Below are 11,382 nucleotides of genomic sequence, written 5' to 3' on the forward strand. Positions count from 1 at the left end.
TTAATTTTGATGGATCAAATCAATGAGTTTTTCTTTAAAATTCCAGTATGTTATAATATAGATTATGAGTTTTCAAAAGTCCAAAATTTGATCCAAAAATTAATTTTCCTCCATTTAAAAATGGTTTTCTTTTGTTTTTATTCAATATGGATTTAAATTAGATTATTAAAGCAAGTGTTTGAAAACATGGTTCTTTTTAAAAACTGATATTTTCTGGGTTTTATATAAAATTCAAAAGAAACTTAATTTCCAACCGCAGTTCGGCCATTTTATTTTTTATTCTATTTTTCAAATAATAACCCCGAAAAGGGTTATTTCTTGATGAATGGAGCCAAAAGTATATCAAATCATATCCAAATTTAGTGAAAGTTTGGTTCCAATAGTTTTACAAGGTTTTTAGATCACCCAAAAAATTTTATATTTTTTTGGAGTTTATTTAATCTGATTATTAATTATTTTAAATTTTCGTCATTTTTAATAAATACCAAATGGTTTTTAAAATTGATGAAACTTTTCAAAATTAAATTTTAATAATAAATGGAAGTTTTCATTGAAAAATATTTTTTTAAAATATGGTTTTTACTGTTTTCTAATCGCTTCCCCGTTTTACTTGCCATAATTCTTTTTCTTATTAAATTAATAAATTTTTAAAACTTTTCTTTACAAACTAGTAACTTAGGTTACTGGAATGTTAGAGAAATATTTTTAATTGATTTTGCAAAGATTTGATAAGGTTTTACAATTTATTTTAATAAACGGGTTTTAACGCCTAGGAAACAAATTGATCTCTTATATTTAAAAACCAATTTTATGGAGGAGATTTAATTTTTAAGTTTTGAAATTTTGATAAAAAAAAATTAATCTATTATATATCGACTTAAATTTTTTATTTGATTTTAGGATACCATTAGGTTTGCTTTTTAAGTAATTCTTTGGTTTCATATGGTTTGTGTGTAAATTTAAATGGGCATCAAATCGTAATAAAAATCCCTGAAAGTCATACAGTAGTCTAATCTTATTATTATATTTATACTGTAAGAGTTTGAGTTGATTTGAAATTGATATGCTATAGGTTGCTGTGTTAATGTATACTCTGATTTGAATTTTGCAAAATCAAAAATTGATAGCAAAACTTATTTCAAATTCATGAAACTCTTCCAGTAGTCTAAAATCATTCATATCTTGTTACTGAAAAAGGTACAATGAATTTGGAGTTCGATTGCTTAGGGTTACTGTGTAATCCTAGCAATCTGGTCTTAATGTTAATAAATCACAACTTAATAGAAAATCAACACAAAAGTCAGTGAAAACTTCCAGAAAACCCTAATGTTTCATCCTATATTTACCTTGAAATTGTTTGAAACAGAAACCCTAGAGGTTATAGATTTTCTTTGTAAATTGACTATACTGTGACGGTTTAACTGCCGAGATCATAACCATAAGCGTATACTAATTACGATCGATCCAACATAATTGGAGTGCGTAAATTATAGTATGATATTGGATCTGAGGTCCACTGTCCACGGAAATCCTGAGAAACATGCCAGGCAATAAGATACTATAACTTACGTGCTAAATTATACAAGGGTTGAGAGCACGATTCCCTTCCATGGTTGCGATTCGAGGCCGAAACTTGCGAACCATAGAGCCTTTGTTATTCGTTAGATGTTTAGGAATCGAAAATCCTCAAAAATCAAAAATCATTAAGTTCAACAAATCGAATTAACTCGATCCGCGTCTTAAGAGCCATTGGATTACGGTCTCCTATCGTAGGAACCTTTAGGGCCCCTTAGGAACACTTACGTCACGTTGTGTCTTAAGTTTTAGGGAGTCCTAGAATTAGGAGTCCAGCATCATCACGGTCGTTTGCTATGGATAGCAACCGTGCCATAGATCTAGTTACACTAGTCACCCTATTTTTCCATAGGACAAGCCTAGTTACCTAAGATGTAGGTTCACCTGCATTAGTCTAAGGGATGTCTTGCACTTAGATAGGACCATATAGCATCTTAGATGGAGTCTTAGGATAATAAAATCTACTCAACTTGAACTAAATAATTTCTCTTATACTGTTAAAACAGTCAATCCAGTCTAGATCGGTGTCTTAGATGAGTTAGGCATAAGTAGCTTAGTTCAGGTGCACCGAACTACGTCGACTCTGATCTCGGTGAGGCTTGGGTATGTAGGCATACCAATCACGAGTCGGCTCCACACATAAGTGGTGGGGTTTTGTATATTAATCCTTAAATTAAAAGTAATTAAGTCACTTAGGACTTTCTATGAAATTAGAATTTTATGAGAACTTTCACTTAGATTGAATTCAAACAAATTAAGAAAATCAAGATACACATTTAGGAATTACATTGAAATTAGATCTTATGATGCATGTCACGTAGTTCGCACATTAATATAGAGTTAAATGAGCCATTTAAAAGAAATTCAAAAGAGTTAACTTTCGGAATTGAAGACTGATTATCGGGTAGGAATGGTGCATGTGGTAGTAACTCCCCATACCTTCCATTCTCGTAACCAGGTAACGAGTCTAGATTTCTGGTCAATTATGGGTCATAGATCCCTCATCTAGGTGGCGACTCTGTCACTCTTTTTTGCGTGGAATTCGGATTGCCTTAGTGATCCCAAGTTCACAAAAAATATGAATTAAATCACACCTTGCTAGGCTCGGCGGCTTACCCCTGCCCTTATGGGTACTGGGTTGCACATTTGTTTGCACCATATGGCTTGGTTGCTGCCTGCTTGGTTGGGTAATTAAAATCAATAATAAAAAGCACACGCCAATCGCATGGGTACAAGAGACCAAGAGAGAGGGAGGCGGCTCGCGGGCCATTCCCCTCTCGCGGGATCGGGTCCCACAGTCTAGTCGAACCCTGTATTCCCAGCGTTGCTCCTCCACCTATTCAGTATCAACGCTGTCAGCAACACGTTAGGCAAGCATCGCCGCCTCAACTCGAGAGATCGTCCTCGCAGGAAGAGATTCACCCACTCTCTAATCAGGTAAACCCCTCTCCTGTAGTTGCTTCTGACCTCCCTATTGCCACTCGCACTCAATCTCATTCTACTGCACATCCCATCTGTCATTTTGTTTCTTATGATCGTCTGACGTCTTCTTTCCAAGCCTTTGTTTCATCTATGTCTTCTGTTGAGTTGCCAAAGTCATTACAGGAGGCTCTTCAACATCCAGGCTGGAGAGTTGCTATGTATTTAGAAATTGGTGCACTCAGATCGAACCAGACATGGGATCTTGTTCCACTTTCTGCTGGAGCTCGACTAGTAGGTTGTCGTTGGGTATTCTCAATCAAATATTTACCTAATGGGACAATTGAAATGTTGAAGGCGCGTCTGGTTCCCAAGGGTTACACTCAGACATTTGAGGTTGACTATCATGAGACATTCTTCCCAGTTGTAAAGATTCCTTCAGTTCGAGTGATACTCTCTACATCAGCTAGATGTCAAGAATGTATTTTTACATGGCGACCTCCAGGAGGAAGTTTATATGGAGCAGCTTTCAGGGTATGCTGCTCAGGGAGAGATGTCCTCCTTTGTTTGTCGCCTTCAGAAGTCACTGTATGGCTTGAAACAATCTCCACGAGCATGGTTTGGTTGATTTAGTGAGGCCGTTATACGCTTTGGACTTAGACAATGTGCAGTAGATCATTCAATGTTCAGTCATCAATCCTCTGCAGGTGCATCCTTTTGATTGTGTATGTTGGTGACATCATCATTACAGGGAGTGACTCAGGGGGAATTCAGAGATTGAAGAGTTTCTTACAAAAAGAGTTTGCTAAAAAGGATTTGGGTTAGCTCAGATACTTTTTTGGGATAGAGGTGGCATATTCCTCTTAGGGGATATCTCTATCACAGAGAAAGTATGTGTTGGACTAACGGGAAGAAACATGGAATCTTTGAGTAAAACCTGTATATGCGCCTATGGATCCCAATGTAAAGCTTATTCCAAAGGGAGGAGATCTGTTGGAAGACCCTGGCAGGTATAGAAGGTTGGTTGGTAAGCCCATATATCTCACGGTTACTCGCTCAGATATCTCTTATGCAGTTGAAGTAGTTAGCCAGTTTATGAGTGCTCCTCGTATCTCTCACTGGGCAACAGTAGTTCTGATTCTCCGCTATTTGAAAGGGGCACCAGGGAAAGGATTACTATTCAAGAAAAATGGACATGTCAGGGTGGAAGGCTATTGTGATGCCGTATGGGCAAGTTCTCCAGCAGATAGGAGATCAACCATGGGTTACTACACCTTTGTTGGTGGCAATCTAGTGTCATGGAAAAGAAAAAAACAAGAGGTTGTTTCGAAGTCTAGAAGTCTAAAGCTGAGGTAGAATACCGAGCTATGTCCCATACGAGGGGGAGCTTCTTTGGTTACGTTCTTTCATGACAGAGATTGGCTTTCCTTCTTCTTCTCCGGCTCATCTTTATTGTGATAATAAAGCTGCGATTCACATAGCAACCAATCTCGTCTTCCATGAGAGAACCAAGCATATAGAGGTTGATTACCATTTTATTTGGCAGAGAAGCCATAAGGGCGAGATACATGTTTCATTTACACGATCTGTGGACCAGTTAGCAGATATTTTCACCAAACCCTTGTCTAAGTTGAAGTTGAATGATATTTGTAGCAAGCTGGGAATGTATAATATCTACATTCCAGCTTGAGGGGGAGTGTTGGACATATGTAATAAGCCTGAGGGCATAGTTGTCATTGTACTTATCTCTCTTTAAATAAATACATTAGTGAGGGGGAGTTTTTCCCTAACTCACTTTTTCTTCTCTCCATTCTTCTCTCAACAATCCCAAATTTCAACAAATTCTAAACCCCCGTTTTAATTTTGAAAACAAAGAAATAGTGGGTTTCTAATTTCTACTTGATATTTCTAAACCACGATCTTCATATGGATTAATCGAAGACATCTTGCCAAACATAAACGTCTTTGAAGCTTCACCAAGAATTCGCATGAAAAAAAAAAAACCAAGCAAGAAAACCTCCCAAATAAAAATTCTATGATTTTATTAGAAATAAAATAAAGAAACAAATCAAGAACAAATCATTTCCCGTAACAACTTAAAGTTCAATCGTACACAAAAATTATAGTCCCATAAACAAAGCTAAGCTCACATCTCCATGACTATTTTGCTTGCCGCCACAGGTAGGCATGAATTTTTCATCATTGCCAATATTCTCTTCGAATAGTCAATCTCCATCTCCAATGCATGAATTCATCTTCATAACATGTTTCAAAATTATTATTTTTCCCGTCAGTTTGGCAGGCTACAACTAAGAAGACTGTCGAGAAAGCCAAGTAGTCGTTGAGGATCAATCGCTCTGCAAGAAAACCTCCTAAGTAAAAAATTTATGATTTTATTAGAAATAAAATAAAGGAACAAATAAAGAACAAATCATTGCCCGTAAGAACCTAAAGTTCAATCATATATAAAATTTATAGTCCCATAAACAAAGCTAAGCTCACATCTCCATGATCATCTTGCTTGCCGCCATAGGTAGGACATGATTTTTTCATCATTGCCAAATTTCCTCTTCAAATAGTCAATCTCCATCTCCAATGCAAGAATCTGAGAATTCATCTTCATCACATGTTTCAAAACGATTGTTTTGGCCTACAACTAAGAAGACTGTTAAGAAAGCCAGATAGTTAGTAGAGAATTTCGCATAATCATTGAGGATCAATGGCTCCAGATAGAGAAAGCAAGCTGCTAAACATGTCTTCTATCCCTGTGAGTAAAATCACAACACGCTCAAATTCGGAAGACAATATTGAATTCTCTATATGGGTTTTTTTCACTATATTTGTTGTTGAAGTAGCAGAAAAACGGATGGAAGATCTTAATAAAGTGTTTTTCTTCTCGTTGTGAAGCATTGAAGACGCTGATAAAGGTTTGTAGTTTGAAGAAGCTTTTGAGTTTTTAGTAGTTTTGGGTTGCTATTTGAGAGATGATTTCCTTATTGGTTATTATGTTACTGTTTTAGCAAAGTTAGGGAGTTTCTTGACTTGCCACATTTTGAGTACAATAGTTTCTTGATAGCTAATAAGGAAACTACTTAGACCTTGTTTGTTGTGGATTTTGAGAATCGATAGAGTCAAAAACTGATTATTGGACTCAATTAAAGGCAAATAACCGGTTTTGGGCTCAAAATCGATTCACAAAATCCAAAACAAAGAAGGGCTAAGATGGAAAAGGTAATTAACAATGCTTTCAAGAGTCCCATAAGATTGGGGACAAAGTTTGCTTAAATTATAATTAGCAAAACACTTCAAAAACGTTGTTTTTGAAATGTTGTATTCGGAAAATACTTTAGAGCCCGTTTGGTTTGTAGGAAAAGTCTTTCCACCCTGTAAAGGCTTTCCCGGAAAAGCCTTTTCTTTTCCTTTTCTTTCTAAGGAAATCCTTTCGCCGTTTGGTACAAAGAAGCTTAAATAAAAAGTTTTTTCCTAAATAGGTATTCATCTAAATAAATGGGTCCCACATGTATAACAATGACTTATATATAATTTTTTTCTAATATATAAACGCATATACTTGTGTAAACATATTATTTTCTACAAAGTTAATAGTAAAAACCCAACAATTACTCTAATGATCTTCATTGCACAAAAATCTTCGAGTTCATAAGTAAATCAAAATTTTATTTTTATTAACTATTTTCTTCCTTTATTTTTTCTTTTCTATACTTTTTGAATTTTCTTTTCTATACTTTTTGAATTTTCTTTTGTCATTTATTTACAACCAATGCCATGCCAAATAATGAAGTGAATTATTAAAATTATATAAGAGATTATTAAATTGTATTGTAACAGATAAACTCATAATACCCATATACTTACAGATGCGAATGCAAGTCTAGGGGGTTTTTAGTTTCTTCCAATATCTGAAGTCTCTGAGGAACTCTTAGCATGTAAAATTCCTTTGAAGAGAAGTAAAATAGAAGCTTCGAAAGCAGTTTGTAAAAAAATTGCTCATAGAATGATAATTTACTCATTTTTTTAAGACGTTGAAGATGATACTTCTTTCTCTTGCACTTGGAAAATCGGAGAAGAGAAAATAAAGTGGGATTTCTCCTCCTTGAGGTAGAAAATAAGAAGTTCCAATGGCATTCTTATTTCTATTCTACTCTATTTTGCCTCCAATGGCATGAATGAACAACAAAGACATATTATTATCATTTTTTATCGATCACACTATCAGAGTTTGTTCCATCATGCTAAATTGAAGTGCACGCAATTGTTGTCCCATCCCCTAATTGGTTAAATACATCATGCAATGCGCCATCATATACATGACCAATAGAAGCGTGGCTCGCATGTTGAAGATAACATAACCTAAAATCAGTAGCTCTGTACAATATGCTCATTTGATAATTGTAGCTTTATACAATATGCCCATTTGATAATTGAACTTGAACGTTGAAAGCTACTAATTTTTTGTAACCATCACTTTGTAAGTCATTGAGCGGACAATGGTATCATCGACTTGTACAACTTTCTAGTATTGTCAACTCCATAATAGCTTAGCAAATTTTAGATCACCCTAATGCATTTTGGCAATGTAGTGATATCTTTTGGCTCCTCTCAATCTTGGTTAATTGAGTCATTTCAAGTTTGTTTCATAAGAAGAGGTATACGATAACAAGGTAACTTTTTGTATCTAACTAACGTTTCCTCGAGCCATGATGTTCGATCTTTTTTTGGAGTTAAGTATACCAAAGATCACCAAAAAATGGATTTCTAATTCAAGATTAGGAGGGTAGATTCCATCATAGAACTTCAACATTATGAGTTTATTGTTTATATTGATACACCCAATTATAAAGATAATCCCATATAAAGTAGCTTGGACGAGATCAAATATGAAATAAATAAAAAATGTAGACATGTTAAGAAAAAAAAGAGATAGAAATTAACCATATATTCATTCATAGCACAAGCAAAGCAAAAATAACAATGTCTTAAACTTGTATTCCATAAGAATGCAAAATAGCTTACGTGATAGTGTTGTAGTTTTGTAGAAATAATATAATATTCAAGGGAAAGATCAATTGTTTGTTGTGGGACGATAAGTTGCATGTTCATATAACAAACTTAGGCATGAAAGAGAACATGTGCCTAAAGAGAACATGCATACATATAGTAAGACCACAATCCCATTTTATAAAAAGTGTTTTTATCAACTAATTAGTTGAATGTGTATTTAAAACTTCTAATGTTAACATGCATACATACAAACCCGTACAGGTGTGGCCTTTGGCATAAGTCTTGGGTATGCTCCCAGAGACGAGAGTTCGAATCCCCCTGGGCTTGCCCAATGCGCGTGGTTTATGGGGGTGATTGCACGCATCCGGAGGGAATTAGTCCCACCCTACAAAGTGGGGTGGGGACACCCTACGTCATCAAAAAAAAAAAACATGCATACATACAATAAGACTGCAATCCCCATCATCTACTTACTATAAACCAGGATGTTTAGTGCTACTAGCCTATACTCCAGATTTAACAGTTCAGTCTAGAGATTCGCAATATTTTTTCTACAGTATGCAGTATACAAATTTGTAGTCTGTCAAATTTCATGTCTTCATTCACCACTTGAAAACAATTGATCGCCACATTAGCATCTTTGCAAAGACAGACTCCAAACACACCCACTTAAAAACTAAAATAAAGAAGTAGCATGACTCCAAAGACGACTTGAAAGCATCTGCTCTGCAGAGATAATGTGAAAACAATAGATCGTAACTTTTTTCTAAGGGGTCTTACTTACTCCGGCTATGAGAATATATTTCGTGCAAGATTCAGGCTATAAGTTGGAGAAATTGCAATGTCCTTCGAGCAGAGTTCGAAAATGGAGGTTCCAACAAGATGTAGGCGATCTTGGAGGTTCTCGACATTCAGTATTACAGGGAGAAAAGGCAGCTTTCGGGAGAAAAAACAGCTTCCGTTTCAGAGAGAGGGAGGGAGAGAGAAAGAGATTGTTATTGACGATGGGAACATGCTAAGTTTGTATTTGGGTAGAAGCTGTGCTCGAGTTTGAGTTCCCCCAATATTTCTTTCCATGGGTTTCCGTGGGTGGAAAGGAAAGCTGCGTCCCACATTTTGAGAGGGAATGATATTCGGGATTTATGTTGAGTATATAAAAAAGGGAAGTGATATTTACGACCCTTTTGATCACCAGGGACACCCAACGTCAGTGTATCAATGACAAAAAGGGAGCTAATGTACTAGATGTCGAGAAAATCTAGTGGCTTTGATTGCAAAGTACACTGGCAATGAGTGTCCCTGGTGATCAAAAATGGAAAACTCAATCCATGATTTGCGAGAAAGATTAACTTAAACAAATCATATTTCTACATAAGGACTGACTTTAGGTGTCTTATTATGTATAGGCCAGGAGTGATTTTTTTTTATAGGACATAGGGTATCCCCACCCCAATTTTTAGGGTGGGTGTTACTTGCCTAATTGGCCGTAACAGTAATAAACAAGAAAAAGAGAGGAAAAGATAGGGAAAGATGTTGATTCGAGACAACCGGACCTCCTAGAGGTTCAATTCAAGAGAAACCAAAGTTTCCTTTGCTGTAAAAATTCTCTTACCTCATTTTGTTGAAATAAAGAACTTAAATACAAACACAAAGAGAGAGCCACATCATCAACCCATTTACCCCACTAATATGACACATAATTAAAACTAACACCCATAACCTTAACATAAATAACCATCTAATAACTACTTTTGCAACTACAACACATACACCATAAGAGGTACATATCAGTGGGACTAGACTATTCCCTACAGATGCGCTCAATAACCCGTAAACCACATGCATCGGGTACGGGTAGACCTGGGGAGATTCGAACTGGCGTGAATGGGGAGCATACCCATGACTTTAAGCCAAAGAGCCACACCCGAACGGGTTTCCATAAGTGAAAATTGACACCAATTAGAGGAAATAAAGCATCCAACTCTAATTCAAATGGAACCTATAAAAAAATGGCAATTCAAAAGATAAAAGGAACCATTTCTTGGATGGTTCTGATCATCTAAACAAACATTGGGACTTTGGATTCGGATGAGTTGGAGTTCCATCACCACCGTCAAGTGGCGTGTGCGATCCAGGCCACTCATATCGTAGTGTATATCTGACCATGGGATTGGAAGGCCAGTTTCAATATGGAAGTCCAAGATTCAATATCAATTGCGGTCCATTAGGTTCTATTTGGATTGCACGAAAAATGTTTCTCATGGAAAAATTCTCCAAGGAAGAGTTTTTTTATTTATTTGTCTCCACCATTTGGGGGGAATTCATATAGTTATAGCTTATTTAGAGGGATATCATTATAAATTTAACGTCCCTCAAAATAAAACTTTAACGGGTATGTTTCAAGTTAGTTTTTTCCATTTGTAATCAAACAATTGAAAAATAAATAAAAAATTGGAAAAAAATTCTTTTCCGGACTTTTCAAGAAAAAATCCTGCAATCCAAACAGGGCCTTGTTCTCCTCCAACCATTACCCAAAAATCCTCTTCAGCTGGCTACAAAACCATCTCCCACACCCAACCGGCCATAGTAGCAATATTCCAATCATGTCTCTTCCACTTCATAGTCCACATCAACAAAAAAAAATCTGAATTTTCCTATGGAGGTTCCATGCATAGGATAGGAACCTCAAAACTGTTCTGATTGTGATTTCCTCATCTTGCTGGCATTGTTTAATACTTTGGAAATTTCTTGGACTAGGAGAATCTGACATATTTCATCGTATGAAGGCATCTAGAGAAAAAGAAAAGGCCGGTATCATTTACCCAAGTGGAGAAGCATCATTTGTCCGTTGGTTGGCACATGAGATGGGACCCATATGGCCATATCTGATATATTAGAGGCCTAGCAGCTTTTATGAATGCAATTGAACTTGCTATAGAACTCACGGCACTTGTAAACTATAGTGGACGCATTGCAAAGTTCATGGGATTAAATTTAGCAATCTATGTGCTAATGAAGACCAAATTGGTAATGATTCAACTGCCCAAGTAGCAAAAGACAAGAATTAGACTATGTAAAGCAAAAATTAGCCAAACTTATGTTCATTTGAAGAAGTTTTGAGATGAAATTAGTTCATTGATCCGAATAAAACAAAAGCAAGAGTGGGCACCAATAACCAACATAATTTTAGGAAGGCAGACCAATAGAACAAAGTTCTGGTAAAACTTTTACACCACAGCCACCAAGAAGTGCCACTCTCTACGATGTTGGAAACCACGATTGTAACCTCCAAAATAACTGCTCTTTGGAAGTATATGAGAAATTGGTGCAGTAAAAATACAGCCCTGACCCACTAAAGATCCAGAG

Source organism: Tasmannia lanceolata, unplaced genomic scaffold (genome assembly GCF_043159265.1).
Source record: "Tasmannia lanceolata isolate RefF3 unplaced genomic scaffold, GAP_Taslan_0.1 ptg000003l, whole genome shotgun sequence".
NCBI classification, from domain to species: Eukaryota; Viridiplantae; Streptophyta; class Magnoliopsida; order Canellales; family Winteraceae; genus Tasmannia; species Tasmannia lanceolata.